This window comes from Ovis canadensis, chromosome 16 (assembly GCF_042477335.2).
Source record: "Ovis canadensis isolate MfBH-ARS-UI-01 breed Bighorn chromosome 16, ARS-UI_OviCan_v2, whole genome shotgun sequence".
NCBI classification, from domain to species: Eukaryota; Metazoa; Chordata; class Mammalia; order Artiodactyla; family Bovidae; genus Ovis; species Ovis canadensis.
Window position 1 is genome coordinate 72478642 of NC_091260.1, and position 17847 is coordinate 72496488.

General features: G+C 41.3%; 1 protein-coding gene and 1 non-coding gene across 2 annotated transcripts in view; one reads left to right on the forward strand and one right to left on the reverse strand.

The window, feature by feature from the left end:
* The window catches only part of DNAH5 (dynein axonemal heavy chain 5), a 320870-nt gene that overhangs the window by 17295 nt on the left and 285728 nt on the right, over positions 1–17847 (forward strand). The window lies entirely within an intron of this gene.
* Positions 11460–11570, reverse strand: LOC138422064 (U6 spliceosomal RNA). The gene has a single exon (XR_011249736.1). It is a non-coding gene; the product is annotated as a U6 spliceosomal RNA (small nuclear RNA).

The following is a 17847-nucleotide window of genomic DNA, read 5'->3' on the forward strand; positions in this document are numbered from 1 at the left end:
GTAAGGCTTGGCTGAGGGAGCTGTCCCAGCAGTTTGGGTTTTAAAACTGCCACTTTTCCCCCCATTGATTTCAGGTCTTGTCTGATTGAGCTAATTAGGCTCAGTCTCTAGTCCTTGTGGCCTGTATTTAGATTTCTGGTGTTTAGAATATTACTCAGCCATAAAAATGAATGAAATAATACCATTTTCAGCACATAGAGGACCTAGAAATTATCATACTAAGTCAGACAGAGAAAGACAAATATCATATGATATCCCTTATATGTGGAATTTAATTTAGAAAAAAGATGCAAATGAGCTATTTACAAAACAGAAGCGAACTTATAGATATTGGAAACAAACATGCTTACCAAAGGGGAAATGTGGCAGGCAGGGAGAGGTATATCAGGAACTTGGGATAAACATATACACCCTGTTATGTATAAGATAGATAACCCAACAAGGACCTGCTGTATCACACAAGGAACCCTACCCAATATTCTGCGATGACCTCTGTGAGGAAAGAATCTAAAAGAGAGCGAATATATGTGTTTGCGTAACTGAATCACTTTGCTGTACACCTGAAACTAACACAGCATTGGAGATCAACTGGATTCCAATAAAATCAGAGTATTACAAAAAAAACCCCCAGACACCCATATCCTTTCAAAGTAAAGTAAAACAAAGCCAAAGGCCTCATCAGACACCGTAATAATGCTTCCCTCTTGAGAGCAGGAAGCTAAAGGAGCAGCAAGAAGAAAATACACACAGCCAACAGTCAACTAAGATGGTCTCTATGCTTTACATTTATCCTGCCTTTATATTATCTACGGCTTCCCTGGTGGCTCAGTTGGTAAAGAATCTGCCTGCAGTGTAGGAGGCCTGGGTTCAGTCCCTGGGTTGGGAAGATCCCCTGGAAGAGGGCATGGCAACCCACTCTAGTATTCTTGCCTGGAGAATCCACATGGACAGAGGAGCCTGGTGGGCTACAGTCTGTGGGGCCACAAAGAGTCAGACACGACTGAGTTGAGAAAAATTGAGAATTGTTTTATTATGTGTTATTATACAATATAACATGTTATTTATATAATAATATTATAATTAATGTAATATAATTATATATTCAAATAAAATGTAATTCATATGTAATATAATTATGCTATTATATAATTGTATAATATATTATTAATATGATATATATTTATTATGATTCAATGTTTATATAAATATAAATATGTATATCATATACTAATATAATATATATTATCTATAATAAAATAATTCTCAACTTTTTAAATTTAGAGGGTCCTTGCACTCAGATTATTGCAAGTACAAAAGATCTTTGTCAACTAACAAATTCTTATCAGAGTAAGAACAGTTGAGCCAATGCTGGAGTGATTGGGTCAAGAATCCAAAAGATGGTTAAGCTCGCCACCTAGTGGCTTCCCAGGAAGTAGCTTCCTTGAATTTGGCCTCTCTTGATTTTGTTTTCCGGTGACAGACAGGCTTACCACTGTTCATTTTTCACTCCAGGCAAAAGCAGTCATTATTTGAGAACTCCCACTGAAGCATCCTATTAAATTCTCTCATATTTGGTGGATAATGAGGCATTAAACTTCATCATTTGCTAATAGGCCCTTTCTTTCATTCTCTCGTGTGAGAAGTCGGTTGCTGATACCTTCCTACAGCAGCGCTCAGTGTAGCCCACTCGTTGGGGGATGAATTGCTTTATATGTCTTGTATCCAGTTGTGTCCTATTGCAGCTTCAGTTACCCTAAAAGGAAACTAGGGATTTTTCGTCTCCACCATATTCAGCTTCTAACCTGACCATGTTGTGAATGGTGCTCAGCCGTGTCCACCTCCTTGCGACCCCATGGACTATGCAGTCCATGGAATTCTCCAGGCCAGAATTCTGGAGTGGGTAGCCTTTCCCTTCTCCAGGGGATCTTCCCAACCCAGGGATCGAACCCAGGTCTCCCACATTACAGGGGGATTCTTTACCAACTGAACCACAAGGGAAGCCCAACTTGATCATAGACCTCATTTAAAGCAAGAACATCTTGGAATGGCTTCTCTAAAAAATGCAGAGCCCGGCTGTGGATTTGTGTTACCAAGTAATTTGGGAGCGCAATCCCAGGAAAGCAAATGTGAAGAGAAAGTGGAGTGAGGCAGGGAAAGAGAGAAGACCAATGCATGCATGCATGCATGCTAAGTTGCTTCAGTCGTGTCCGACTGTGTGAACGTACGGACTGTAGCCTGCGAGGCTCCTCTGTCCTTGGGATTCTCCAGGCAATAATACTGGAGTGGGGTGCCATGCCCTCCACCAGGGGATCTTCCCGACCCAGGGGTCGAATTGCATCTCTTAGGTCTCCTGCATTGGCAGGTGGGTTCTTTACCATTAGCGCCACCTGGGAAGCCAGAAAACCAATAGGAACGTGTGTAATTTAGTAAGTCCCAAATTATTTCCAGGTAAATTCTGGTGGGACTGTCTGCCACGAGGCTGCCTGAACCTAGTCATGCAGCAGTGGGAGGTAGGGGTGGGTTGAGGGGTGGGGAAGTGGGGTGGGGGGAGAGGGAGAGCTTATCTCATGTTACACTTTTCCGCTGGTGAGCGTTTGCTTCACTGACATGAATTCCTTTGCTCTTCTGGTTGTGCATTTCGGGTGACAAGCCGATTCCAGGTATCTCGTGGCAACAGGGAACCCCAGGCAGGAAGTGAGAGGCACACCGGCCGGAAATGAAGTCAGAGCTGCTGTGGGCTGTGTGTGTGTGAAGGTGGTCAGTGCTCACCCAGAGATGTCTCAGAGCCACGGTGGGGGCAGGACAGTGGTCCAGGGCTGCAGAGATAGGTGAGGCTGAATGCATGAGAGGTGGTGCAGGGAAGCGTAGGGTGCGGTGATCTTGTGTAGTTTTTACCCCAGTCCCTGCTCACAGGAGCCCATCAGGGAACTCCATAGATATTGGTCATGGATTTTCACTAGTATTGTTGTTTTTCAGTCACTAAGCCGTGTCCGACTCTGTGGTGACCCCGTGGACTAGTAGCCCACCAGGCTCTTCTGTTCATGGGATTTCCCAGGCAAGAATACTGGAGCAGATTGCCATTTTGTTCTTCAGGTCATCTTCCCTACCCAGGGATCGAACCCGTGTCTTTTGCACTTGCAGGCAGATTCTTTACCACTGAGCCACTGGGGATTTAAATATATTTTCTAGTAAATGCTTCCTGCAGAATTTCTTATCATTCCTAATCATGTGTTGATTAGGATCTTTCTGGTTGCAGAAACCTAAACCAACGAAACCAGAGGAAGCAGAAGGGGCCGGAGTGGCCAGGGTGGCCCTGGGGAGTCACAGCGTGGGCAGAAAGGGGACTGGATCTGAGAAAAGGGCAAGAGCCAGGACTGGCAAATCTCTCTCCCGGACTCCTGTCTCTGCCGAGGAAAGGCTCCCTCTTCCTCAGGGAAAATCTCCCTCCTTTGTCTCTTAGAGCCTTCATCTGATTGGATGAGGCCCATGGACCTTATGGAGGGTAATCTGCTTTATTCAGAGTCTATTGATTAATTTGTTAATCTTATCGAAGAGATAGCTTCACAGCGACATCTAGACTAGCATTTGACCAAATATTTGGGTTCTGTGTGTTGCCACATTGACATAAAACTCACTATCCATCAGTGGGGAAAGGAGTTGATACCCTCCTCTCATGAAGGATGGTGCTTGGCCCCACGAGCATTAAAGCTGCACCTGCTTTCTCCCCAGTTCTCACAGATTTCCCCTGGAGCTTGTGGGAGGCCCCTTCCCCTGAGACTCAGCCCTGAGCCATGATTCAGGGCCTGAAGCATCACCTGGAAGAGCTGCCTGTCTGTTCTTCCCTCCCTGGTTCTCCCCTGCGGCCCTACACAAGATTCTTTTTTCCCATTGACCGAAATAAGATAATGGGAAGAAAACCCCTAAGATCCTTGTGGAATCAGCTTTCCTGAGGACTTCCCCAGCTCGTGTCGGACATCCATATAGGCTCAGATGTGTCTGAATCCCATTTGACCTGGGCTGAGACCTGGGATTTCCATGTGAGGGTCTGAGATTTTTTCCCACCTTCACAGGAGAATTTGGAGCTACTAGTCTGGCTATGAACCAGAGAGGCAAGAAAGTGGGAAGGATTTTTTTTTCCTTTGACTATCATCTTTCTTTTATTATTGGAGTATAATTGTTTTATAGTGTTGTGTTTCTGCTGCACAGAAATGTATATACACATATATATCTATGAGCCATATATGTACAGATAGTACATACATATATGTATACATATATCCCCTCCTTTTTGAGTCTCCCACCCCCACCCATCCCACCCCTCTAGGTCATCACAGAGTACTGAGCTGAGCTTTATGTGCTAAACAGTAGCTTACTACTAGCTGTCTATTTTAAAAGGGGGAAGGATTTAGGGTTAGGAGATCAGTCCTAGGTGTTCTTTAGAAGGACTGATGGTGAAGCTGAAACTCCAATACTTTGGCCACCTGATGAGAAGAGCTGACTCATTGGAAAAGACCCTGATGCTGGAAAAGATTGGGGGCAGGAGAAGAAGGGGAGGACAGAAGATGAGATGGTTGGATGGCATCACCGACTTGATGGACATGAGTTTGGGTAAACTCTGGGAGTTGGTGATGGACATGGAGGCCTGGCATGCTGCAGTCCATGGCGTCGCAAAGTGCTGGACATGACTGAGCTGAACTGAAGGATTTAGCCAGGAAAGAGGAAATGAGGAGGGGAGAGAGAAAGGCTGTGGAAGGTCTGTGTGTGAGAAATCCAGGGACAGCTTTGGGGTGGATGCAAGTGGAACAGCAGGAGAGGCTTTGAGAAATGTTGCTATGGGTTATAAATCTAATCCTCTTCCATATTCTGGCAGATAATGCAAGCGACAGTTAGACTTCTGGAAAACCACATTTGGTTTTCAGTTTGGTTATCTGATCCAGGACTCAGATACTTTGCGCTGGATTCTGCGGCTAGACTGAGCCCTGTGAGCCCTGGGTGTTTAGTTAGGGTTACTAATGTCTTCTTGCCTGGAGAATCCCATGGTTAAGGGAGCCTGGCAGGCTGCAGTCCAGGGAACCTCAGAGTTGGGTACGACTGAGCTGGAATGCACCCAGTTGCAGTGAATGAGTCATCCTATTAAGACTGCTAACCTGAGCGACACTTTATAATCAAACATTTACAAACACCCCCCAAGCTTAGCAACAGAATTGCTTGGGGAGTAGCCCCATCTTGTGGAGAAGCCTAAAAATATTGGGTTGGCCAAAAACTTAGGAGTTTTCTGTAACATCTTATGGAAAAGACCCAAAGAAACTTTTTGGCCAATCCAATATTTCAGTGTCACACTGCTCAAGGTTAAGGAATTGAAGCAAAATGCATTTGAGTTTTAATATTATTACCCTTTTGGGAACACACTGTGAACTTTTATGTAATTGGACCAGTACATTTTCTGTGAAAAACAGCTATTTTTCATAGGTGATGAAGTCACTTCAACAGGTGATACTAATTGCAGTAACATGTTTAGAAATGTCTCGATGACTCACCTTTCGTTTCCTGTGAAAAGCATTATTGTCAGCACTTAATTCACTTAATGTGAGTTTTAAGCAAATTGAGGCTAAAAGTGCTCATGATTATCTTGGACATGAATACAAATTCCCATTAAACTCAAAGAGGCTGGGTAAACCGTCTAAGGATAGAGCAGTGAAAGAGATAGACGCCTGAGAAGGTTTGTGTTATGTGGTCAAGACTTCCTTTGTTTTTCTACAAGTTTAATAATGTTCTGAAATGCAGCAGGAGGCTAGATTTTCTTTCTCTGGGTGTGGTTAGTGTTAAGGAAAGGGCTGAGGTAGGATGCAGAATCACTTCTTACTAGAAAAGTCTGAGACCAACTCTTTACCTTCATATGTGCAAAAAGACCGCGTACAAGGAGCCCTGAGTTCTCATCCTGGCTGGTCACCGCCTGCCTCCCTCATTGGGAGGAACTGACTTAACTCCAGGTGCCAGCTTCCTAATCTGTTCTCCGAGGAAACCAACCTTGTAAGATGCCGCCTTACAGGCTGAAGAGTAGAAGCAGAACAGATGCGTTGCATGATGCTTAGGAGGAGAAGCAAAAGTGACCTCTGCTTCCCAAGAGGCCCCACCTTTGGGTGGGGAGAGACGAGGCAGTGCGCGGGTGCCCAGGTGTAGGTGGGATGTGAACGCCCTGCTGTCGGAACCTACCTGTGCCATCAGGACCCGCTGGACAGTCAATGCAAAATCCCACATTTTTGACCTGAAGGATCAGAAAACACTGGATTTATGATAGGAATTTCAGGTCCTGTGGTCACTTGGAGTTTCTAACCGGCCATTAGTAAGTCAGGAACTGTTTCAAGAAGAGAAGACTTATTTCCAAAGTGAGCAGGGGAACTCTGCTGTGATTTTCTTCCCAGAGCTCTACGGACCACATAGCATCTTCCCCAAAAACTTCGAGCTGGGTCAGGGGGTGGGAGGGGCTCCACCAGATGGCGCTGTATCTTGCTCTGGGACCCCCCCACCCCCACCCCCACCCCCCGCCACACCCTGATTGGAAGCCTTATATGTTACTATGTCCGTGGCAAGAGAAGTGAACCCCAGTATGGGATCTGTGCCTCCAGAATCCAAAGAGGCTCAACAAAACCCACGCTTCCTTCTAGTTCAGGAAATTATGTTTGGAACAGCAGCTGTAGTTAAAAGTCAATTCCTGGTTAAGCTTATTTTGTGTCGTTCAGTGCTTCTCACCCAAAAGCAGTTCTGTCATCTGGTCCACCATTTTTTGGTTTTCGCCTGGGGAGGAGGCGCAGCTCATGTAGAATCTTAATTCCCCGACTAGGGATCGAACCCATGTCCTCTGTAGTGGAAGCATGGTGTCTTAACCACTGGGCCACCAGGTTAGATAAGCACAAAAAAATCACTCCATTTTAAAGGTGCTTTCATCAAGTGCATGATTCTGAAACCTTGGACACACAGAAAAATGTGAAAATTAACTCGTGAAAAATTTAAAATGTCAATTTTTGAAAAATTACTTTACAATGGTTGGACAGTCTATTTAATTCCAAGCTAGTTCAACCTGAAGAAATTACAGCCTGGTTTTTGGCAGTATTTTGGTAATAATGATAGATGAATTCACAAGTTTTATGTAATTGTCTGCAAAATGCATAGGAATATAGTCATAAAGTATGTTCGAATCTATCAGCAACTCTGTTATTTTTGTATTTGAAATGACATATTTGCTAATAACATTTAGATAGAGAAAATAAAAGTGATTCTACTTTAGAAACAGTGAAAAAAAAGTTGTTTTAAAATAATTCTTCTGTTTGTGGTTAAACCACCAGCTTGAGGCATAGTTAGGGTAATTTAAAATTTCTTTTCCATTTTTAGAGATTACTTTTACAAACAATTTGATATACTGTGTTTTATGATTATGTGTTGAACCATGATAAAGTCTAGACTATAAAATATGGTGCATTTAGAAAGTTCTAGTTTTTTTTTTTTAAAAAACTTTAAAAGTTATTTTATTTGGAAATAATTTCAAACTGACAGAAATTTCAAGAATAGTTCAAAGATTATCCTCATATCCTTTAATGTTAACTGTTGTTAGTGTTTACCTTATTGGTGTTATTGTCCCTCTTAATTATTAAAAATTTTTTTATTAGAATATAGTTAATTTCCAATGTTGTGTTAGTTTCAGATGTACAACAAAGTGAATCAGTTATACATGTATCTATTCTTTTTTATATTCTTTTCCAATTTAGTCCATTACACAGTACTGAGTAGAGTTCTGTGTGCTATATAGAATATTATTATTATTAGTTTCCTATTTTTCACTCAGGGCTTCCCAGGGGCTCAGTGGTAAAGAATCCACCTGCTAATGCAGGAGACATGAGTTCGATCTTTGGATTGGAAAAATCCCTTGGAGGAGGAAATGGCAACCAAAGATATCCTGGAGTGTGAAGTCAAGTGGGCCTTAGGAAGCATTACTATGAACAAAGCTAGTGGAGGTGATGGAATTTCAACTGAGCTATTTCATATTCTAAAAGATGATGCTGTTAAAATGTTGCACTGAATATGCCAGCAAATTTGGAAAACTCAGCAGTGGCCACAGGACTGGAAAAGGTCAGTTTTCATTCCAGTCCCAAAGAAGAGCAAAGCTAAAGAATGTTCAAACCACCACACAATTGCACTCATTTCACGTGCTAGCAAGGTCATGCTCAAAATCCTTCAAACTAGGCTTCAGCAGTATGTGAACTTCTCAATCGGATGTACAAGCTGGACTTAGAAAAGCAGAGGAACCAGAGATCAAATTGCCAACATCCGTTGGATCATAGAAAAAGCAAGGGAATCCCAGAAACACATCTACTTCTGCTTTATTGACTATGCCAAAGCCTTTTACTGTGTGGATCACAACAAACTGTGGAAAATTCTTCAAGGGATGGGAATACCAGACCACCTTGCTTGCCTTCTGAGAAACCTGTATGCAGGTTAGGAAGCAACAGTTAGAACTGGACATGGAACAAGGGACTGCTTCAAAATTGGGAAAGGAGTACATCAAGGCTGTATATTGTCAACCTGCTTATTTAACTTCTATGCAGAGTACATCATGTGAAATGCTGGGCTGGATGAAGAAGCTCAAGCTGGAATCAAGATTGCTGGGAGAAATATCAATAACGTCAGATATGCAGATGACACCACCCTTATGGCAGAAAGTGAAGAGGAACTAAAGGGCCTCTTGATGAAAGTGAAAGAGGAGAGTGAAAAAGTTGGCTTAAAGCTCAACATTCAGAAAACTAAGATCATGGCATCCAGTCCCATCACTTCATGACTGATAGATGGGGAAAAAATGAAAACAGTGACAGACTTTATTTTTTGGGGCTCCAGAATCACTGTGGATGGTGACTGCAGCCATGTAATTAAAAGATGCTTGCTCCTTGGAAGAAAATCAGTGACAAACCTAGATAGCATATTGAATAGCAGAGACATTACTTTGCCAACAAAGGTCTATCTAGTCAAAGTTTTGGTTTTTCCAGTGGTCATGTATGGATGTGAGAGTTGGGCTGTGAAGAAAGCTGAGTGCCAAAGAATTGATGCTTTTGAACTGTGGTGTTGGAGAAGACTCTTTTTTTAAAAATATAAATTAATTTATTTTAATTGGAGGTTTATTACTTTACAATATTGTATTGGTTTTGCCACACATCAACATGAATCCGCCACAGGTATACACGTGTTCCCCATCCTGAACCCCCCTCCCTCCTCCCTCCCCGTACCATCCCTCTGGGTCATCCCAGTGCACCAGCCCCAAGAATCCTGTATCCTGCATTGAACCTGGACTGGCGATTCATTTCATATATGATATTATACATGTTTCAATGCCATTCTCCCAAATCATCCCACTCTCTCCCTCTCCCACAGAGTCCAAAAGACTATTCTATACATCTGTGTCTCTTTTGCTGTCTTCCATACAGGGTTATCGTTACCATCTTTCTGAATTCCTTATAAATGCGTTAGTATACTGTACTGGTGTTTTTCTTTCTGGCTTACTTCACTCTATATAATCGGCTCCAGTTTCATCCACCTCATTAGAACTGATTCAAATGTGTTCTTTTTAATGGCTGAGTAATACTCCATTGTGTATATGTACCACAGCTTTCTTATCCATTCATCTGCTGATGGACATCTAGGTTGCTTCCATGTGTACCCCAGTGTTCATCACAGCACTGTTTATAATAGCCAGGACATGGAGAAGAGTCCCTTGGACTGCAAGGAGATCCAACCAGTCCATTCTAAAGGAGATCAGCCCTGGGTTTTCTTTGGAAGGAATGATGCTGAAGCTGAAACTCCAATACTTTGGCCACCTCATGCGAAGAGTTGACTCACTGGAAAAGACTGTGATGCTGGGAGGGATTGGGGGCAGGAGGAAAAGGGGATGACAGAGGATGAGATGGCTGGATGGCATCACCGACTTGATGGACATGAGTTTGAGTGAACTTCGGGAGATGGTGATGGACAGGGAGGCCTGGCATGCTGCAATTCATGGGGTCGCAAAGAGTCGGACGTGACTGAGCGACTGAACTGAACTGAACTGAACTGAACATTGAATCTGTGTACCACATCTTCTTTATCCATTCCCCTGTTGATGGACATTTAGGTTGCTTCTATGTCCTGGCCATTGCTAATAGTGCTGTAATGAACACTGAGGTGCATGTATCTTTTTGAAATATGGTTTTTCTCTGAGTGTATGCCCAGGAGTAGCATTGCTGGGTCATGTAGTGGTTCTGTTTTTAGCTTTTTAATGAACTGTCATCCTGTTAATTGGCTGTATCAATTTATATTCCCACCAACACTGCAGGAGGGTTCTCTTTTCTCCACATCCTCTCCAGCATTTGTAATTTGTAGATTTTTTTGAGGATAGCTATTCTGACTGATATGAGGTGATATCTCATTGTAGTTTTGATTTGCACTTCTCTAATAATTAGTGATGTTAAGCACTTCTTCATGTGACTTTTGGCCATTGTTTGTTAGGCGAAATATCTATTTAGATCTTTTGCCCATTTTTTGATTGTGTTATTTGTTTTTTGATATTGAGATGCATGAGCTCTTTGTATATTTTGGAGAGTAATTCTTTGTTGATTGCTTCATTTGCAATATTTTCTCCCATTCTCAGGGTTGTCTTTTTTCTTTTGTTCATGGTTTGCTTTTCTGTGCAAAAACTTTTATTTTATTTAGATCCCATTTGTTTATTTTTGTTTTTATTTTCATCACTCTAGGAGGTGGATTGAGAAAAGATCTTGCAGCAATTTATATCAAAGAGTGTTCTGCCTATATTTTCCTCTAAGAGTTTTATAGTATCCAGCCTTATATTTAGATCTTTAATCCATTTTGAGTTTATTTTTATATATGGGCTTAGGGAATGTCTAATTTAATTTTTTCACATATATTCTTTTATATATATGTATATTTATGTACATGTTTATTCTTTTACATTCTTTTACCGGTTTCCCCAGCACCACTTATTATTAAAGAGACTATCTTTTCTCCATTGTATCTTCTTGCCTCCTTTGTCATAGATCAGGTGACCATAGGTGTGTGAGTTTATCTCTGGGCTTTCTATCTTTTTCTGTCTTATTCAGTTTTTGTGCCAGTACCACTGTCTTGCCTACTGTAGCTTTGTAGTTTAGTCTGAAGTCAGGGAGCCTGATTTCTCCAACTCTGTTTTTCTTTCTCAAGATTACTTTGGCTATTTGGGGCTTTTTTCATTTCCACATGAATTGTAAATTTTTTTTTGTTCAAATTCTGTGAAAAATTCCATTGGTAATTTTATAGAGATTGCATTGAATCTGTAGATTGCTTTGGGTAGTATAGTCATTTTCACTATATTGACTCTGAAACCAAGAGCGTTGTGTCTCTCTCCATTTGTTTGTGTCACCTTTTCTTTCGTTAGTATCTTGTAGTTTATAAGCATGCAACACTTCATGAATTTGTGTGTCATTCTTGTGCAGAGGCCATGCCAATCTTCTTGGTATTGTTCCAGTTTTAACATGTGTGCTGGTAAAGTGAGTGAGCACTAGAGAGTTCTAGTTTTTTCTCATTGTTGTCTCCTCCCTTGATAGGTAACTTTTTGATTTTAGGCTTTTGGCTTATTCTTCCAGAGTCTGATTTTAAAAATGTAAGCAAGTACATGTGCACGCATGCATCTGCCCATTTCCTTCTGTTTACACTGAACATAGGGTGTGATGCACTGCTCTGCACTGTGCCTTTCTCCCCTGTGTCTGCGAGTTCACACACAGCAGGATATAGAGGTCTCCCGATGCCTCTTGACTCCATTGCATGGCTGGGTCATGGTTTATTCACACAGTCCTGCATTGAGGAACATTTGGATTGAGCTTTGACACTCTTGGCTCCTTATTCTTTCCTTGAAACTTTTCTTGCTCTGAGTTCCGGTACATTCCTCTCTCGTGGCTTTCCTGCTGCTTTTCTGACTGTTCTCAGTTTCTATCATTTATTCCCTTCCCTCAGCTCACACACTGAATCTCACTGTCCCCATGCCCTGCGTCACCCCTCTCACTTCTTACCTTCTTCTTGGGGGAGCTAATTTACATCACTATGATTTTTACACTGATGACTCTTAGATCCATATCGTTAAGCCACTATTTCTTTTATGAAACACAGATTTACATTTCCCAATTTTCATTGGAACATTTCCTTCCACATGAATATTTTTTTAGAGACCTCAAATTCAATATACCCCCAAGTGAAGCTCATCAATTTCCCCTCCAAGCTACTCATCTACACTGATTTCTTATCTCAGATAATAGCTTTACCAATTACCACATTGTTCAAATGAGAAATTTGAGTATCTCCTTCGGATCGTCTTATTCTCCACTTCTACTCAGCCGCCAGGCTCTGTCAGTTCTGTGTAATCTCCATTCCTGTGCCCACTGCCTTGGTCCAGGGCCTTCAGTCAGGTGCCCTAGTTTGGGACTTAAAATCTGGGGGAAGTGGTACAGGGTCAAGGGTGTGTACAACCTATTTGTGGTGGTACCTGAGGCAGCAGTCAGAGTCAGGGGACCCCTGGAGACTGTGTCACATAGCGTGGCATTTCTTGGCTGATATTTGACCTCCAGCATCTCTTGGTTCCCGTCTAATTTCTGAGCCTGATCATCTAGTCTTCCTGTTTATCCTCTGTATGTTTTAAATTATTCTGATAGATTCCTCTTCTGTCATTTATTCAGAGTTGATTCTGGTTATTTGCAACCAGGGGTTCTGGTTGATCCAAGGAGTAATTGGAACAGTTGAGACACAGGAGAAGAAGAAGGCTGAGGAGTCATCAAAAGGGCGGGACGCGTGGGCTCCCTGCTCTGGGGTCTGACCACTGATGCGATGGAGGCACTATCAGAGCCACAGTGATGGATGCGGCATTTCTCGGGGAGGCCGGCCAAGCAGCTGCTGAGACAGTTTTTCATTTGGTCCTTTGTTCTTAAACTCCCATTACCTCTGACAAAGACTGTGTCCTTGACCAAACTTTGGTCAGGCTCCTCTGAGCCCTCTTTGTCACTCCTCTGCCTCATTCCTGGCCCAGTGTGTGGCTTGGAAAGCCCCAGTTTTAGCAAGAATCCTGCTAAGCCAGCATAGAAAGAATCCCCTACCCTGGATATCTAATCAAGTTCCCTTAGTCATTTTCTATCCAGTGACCCCTGACTATTGCCTATAAACTACCAATTACCCATTGCTATATTTAAAGTTAAGCTCGTTCTGTACTGAAATCTTGCTTCTTTACTGCAGTAGCTTGAATAAAAATCTGTCTTGTCGTTTTAACAAGTGTCCGTTGAAATTTCTTATTGACACCTGTGTTTATGAGTGTTTTCTGTTTCTTGCAATTCAAAAAGAATCTTGAAAAACACATGTGTTTTGTAATATTAAAATTTAAGCATATTGAATGTTTTATTACCAACTTATTGCTTTCTAAGGAATCAAAACATTTTATTTTTGTTATTTCTTGGATTCACTTTTTCTGTGAAAAACTTAAATGATGACATATAAGTTAGACAATATTATTTGATGTTCTAATATTCCATTCATCCAAAGGAATTCGGGTGCTTATCTGTTATAGAAAAAAGTCTACATATTGCCACATGCTTTGAATTCAAAGTAAAACATTAACAGATACACATAAAATATTATATATAAATAATAAAGTCATTAAGAATCGACTTTGCTGTAGAGGAGTACTCAGGGTCAGTGTCAATCAGGTCACCTTTCTTGGAGGAGGTAAGTTGTAAGTCAGCTAGCAAAGGAGTTGAGAGTCAAGGATTAGTAGAAATAATGGGAGAAGCATCTTAAAAAGAGGGCTTATAATGCTCTGTTCTGGACATGGACACTCTGTCCGCAGGCTTCCGACAAGTCAGTTTACCTTTCTGTCTCTATTTCCTCATTAGAGACCCTCCTATTTTCTACTCTGACCTTCGTATTCAGCTATGGCATGGGGGGAGTCCAGGTTTGGGGGCTCCTTTCCTAGAGAGCATAATGAAGAATCTTGGTAAAACACATCTAGAATTCCAGAAAGGGGAGCTGAGAACCAGGTAAAGAATGAAAAAGGGGATTTCAGGTGGTAATAACACCTCCAGTTCTCATCTGTTCTCTGAGGGATGCACCTTTGGCCCTATTTCTTCTTCCAAGCACTTGTGGGCTCCAGGGACTTGGGAGCTCTGAGGACTTGTGGTCTCCGAAAAGACCTGCCCTCCAGGCATGAGGAGGCAGAGCCCTGTCCCTGAATGGGGGGTGGTTTGGCCAACTCAGCCTGACTAGGGCACCCCTCTCCTAACTTTCTCTGTCCTACATTCCTGGGGGATGCAGGGAGTGATTGCATTCTCTTACATCTCTCTGTTTTCCAGTCCTCTGGTGTCTTTAGTGGGATTTATTACATTCCAATGGAGAAGGCAATGGCATCCCACTCCAGTACTCTTGCCTGGAAAATCCCATGGACGGAGGAGCCTGGTAGGCTGCCGTCCATGAGGTCGCTAAGAGTCGGACACGACTGAGCGACTTCACTTTCACTTTTCACTTTCATGCATTGGAGAAGGAAATGGCAACCCACTCCAGTGTTCTTGCCTGGAGAATCCCAGGGACGGGGGAGCCTGGTGGGCTGCTGTCTATGGGATCTCACAGAGTTGGACACGACTGAAGCGACTTAGCCGCAGCAGCAGGATTACATTCCAAATGGCCTGTTTGCAGCTTGGTGTTCTGAAAGGATCTAGTAGTAATCTAAAAGAAGCTTTCCTAAACTTTAAAACAGTTGAGAGACATAAAATTCCTTCATGATTAATTTCCTATTTATGACATTATTGTTATCAGTTGTGACTTTTATTGTTTCTGTGTTTGAATAAATGATTAATTTTGTTGATCATTTATAGCACTTTAAAAGACTGATGTTATTAGGGGAGTATAAGGTATAACATATTTCTATTAGAACATCTTTTTATTATGGTTTTTCTGTTAATGTTGCCCAGTTTTCTAACAGGTTTTGCTTATTTTAATTTAGGACTATTTTTTAGTACATAGCGACTCATTTGAAAAGACCCTGATGCTGGGAAAGACTGAGGGCAGGAGGAGAAGGGGACGACAGAGGATGAGGTGGTTGGATGGCATCACTGACTCAGTGGACATGGGTTTGGGTGGACTCCGGGAGTCGGTGATGGACAGGGAGGCCCGGAGTGCTGCGGTTCATGGGGTCGCAAAGAGTCGGACACGACTGAGTGACTGAACTGAACTGATACCATACACTTATAGTGGATTATACTTTTTATAAATATAAAATGTTCCAGTTAGTTCCATCACTCAGTAGTGTCTGACTCTTTGCGACCCCATGGACTGCAGCACGCCGGGCCTCCCTGTCCATCACCAACTCCTGGAGTTTACTCAAACTCATGTCCATTGAGTCAGTGATGCCATCCAACCATCTCATCCTCTGTTGTCCCCTTCTCCTCCTGCCTTCAGATTTTCCCAGCATCAAGGTCTCTTCTAATGAGTCAAGTCTTCACATCAGGTAGCCAAAGTATTGGAGCTTCAGCTTCAGCATCAGTCCTTTCAATGAGTATTCAGGACCGATTTCCTTTAAGATGGACAGGTTGGATCTCCTTGCAGTCCAAGAAACTCTCAGAAGTCTTCTCCAACACCACAGTTTGAAAGCATCAATTCTTCGGCGCTCAGTTTCTTTATGGTCCAACTCTCACATCCATACATAACTACTGGAAAAACCATAGCGTTGACTAGACAGACTTTTGTTGGCAAAGTAATGTCTCTGCTTTTTAATACACTGTTTAGGTTTGCCATAGCTTTTCTTCCAAGGAGCAAGCGTTCTTTTAATTTTATGGCTGCAGTCACCATCTGCAGTGATTTTGGAGCCCAAGAAAATAAAGTCTGTCACTGTTTCTATTGTTTCCCCATCTATTTGCCATGAAGTGATGGGATCAGATGCCGTGATCTTAGTTTTTTGAATGTTGAGTTTTAAACCAGCTTTTTCACTCTCCTCTTTTACTTTCGTCAAGAGGCTCTTTATTTCCTGTTTGCTTTCTTCCATAAGGGTGGTGTTATCTGCATATCTGAGGTTTTTGATATTACTCCCGGCAATCTTGATTCCAGCTTATGCTTCATCCAGCCCAGCATTTTTCATGATGTACTCTGCATATTAGTTAAATAAGCAGGGTGACAATATACAGCCTTGATGTACTCCTTTCCCAATTTTGAAGCAGTCCATTGTTCCATGTCCAGTTCTAACTGTTGCTTCTTGACCTGCATGCATGTTTCTCAGGAGGCAGATAAGGTAGTCTGGTATTTCCATCTCTTTCAGAATTTTCCGCAGTTTTTGTGATCCACACATAAAATGTTTATCTTGGTACAAATCTTTAAGACTTTTCTCTTTAATTCTACTTTGTAGGATAGTAGTATCAAAGCAGCTCATTTTCTGTATGTGTACAATATCTTTATCCAATCTTATAGGAGCAATTGCAAATCAATAGAAAGAGAATCACTAGGAAAAAAATAGGAAAGGACATGAATAGGCGATTCACAACCACCCCACAAATGGCCAATAAATACTTAAGAATATTTAGCGTCATGATTGTTAAAGACTTGCACATTAGACCAGCAATGAGATAACAGCCATTTCTTATCTATCATACAGGCAAAGATGAAACAAAATTAATACACAAACCAATGGATATATTTTAAGCAATAATTTTTTCTAATAATTTATTGAAGTAAATAAGCAGAGGTCTATACAAGGATTTTACCAGAGAACTATTCATTATATTGTTGTTCCTAACAGTGAAAAAAAAAAATGGAACCAACCTAAAAGGAATATTCTGTAATATGAGAACATTTTCATGATATCTTGTAGACTAAATATCAGGATGTGCAGATGCATAAAGGGCTTCCCTGGTGACCCAGATGGTAAAAAATCTGTCTGCAATGCAGGAGACATGAGTTCAGTTCCTGGGTTGGGAAGATCCACTGTAGAAGGGAATGGCTACCCACTCCAGTATTTAGTAAGAATATAGAATACTCCAGTATTCTTGCCTAGAGAATTCCATGGATAGTGGAGCCTGGTAGGCTATAGTCCATCTGGCCACAGAGAGTCAGATACAACTGACTAACACATATGCATATACATATATGTGTTTATGTGGGTGTCTATATATATATATGTACATGCATATAAAATAATTTTTTTTAAAGAAAAGGGAGATGGTAGAGCATTTCTCATAGAAAACTGACTGTAATAATGCTCAGATTATTGTGATTTTTTTAACATTTTCACAATAAGTGTGTATCATTTTTAGAATAAATCAGTATATTTATTTTTTAAATACAAACTATATTAAAAAACAGTACTATAATTGTTTAAAAGAGGTTGGAGGTTTTAAATAAGAGAATGGTACTACAGTTTACATAAGAGAAAGTGTTAGGACTTGTTCACGGTGAATTCACTATGTACTTGTATAAATATTCAGCTCACTTAATGGATATATTTGCATGTTTTTCTTTAGAGATTGACATCAAAATTTTTGCCTCTTCAATGCACTACCTTGCATGTAGTCAGATCTGTTTTATCACTGATAATCATTTCATTGTTTAGTTTGGTTCATATGACATAGACAAAGTGTCTAAATTGGGAATTTTTGAAAGGGAAACAATTTGAACAAAAAGGTATTTCTTATGATTTAGAATTATAAAGGAGGAGATTGTGGCTTCACTTCCATTAAAGTATTCAATAATTGCCCCCATCATTGTGGTCTTTATGTAAATACTAGACAGTAAATGTAGATTACTGAGTCTTTGATGTAC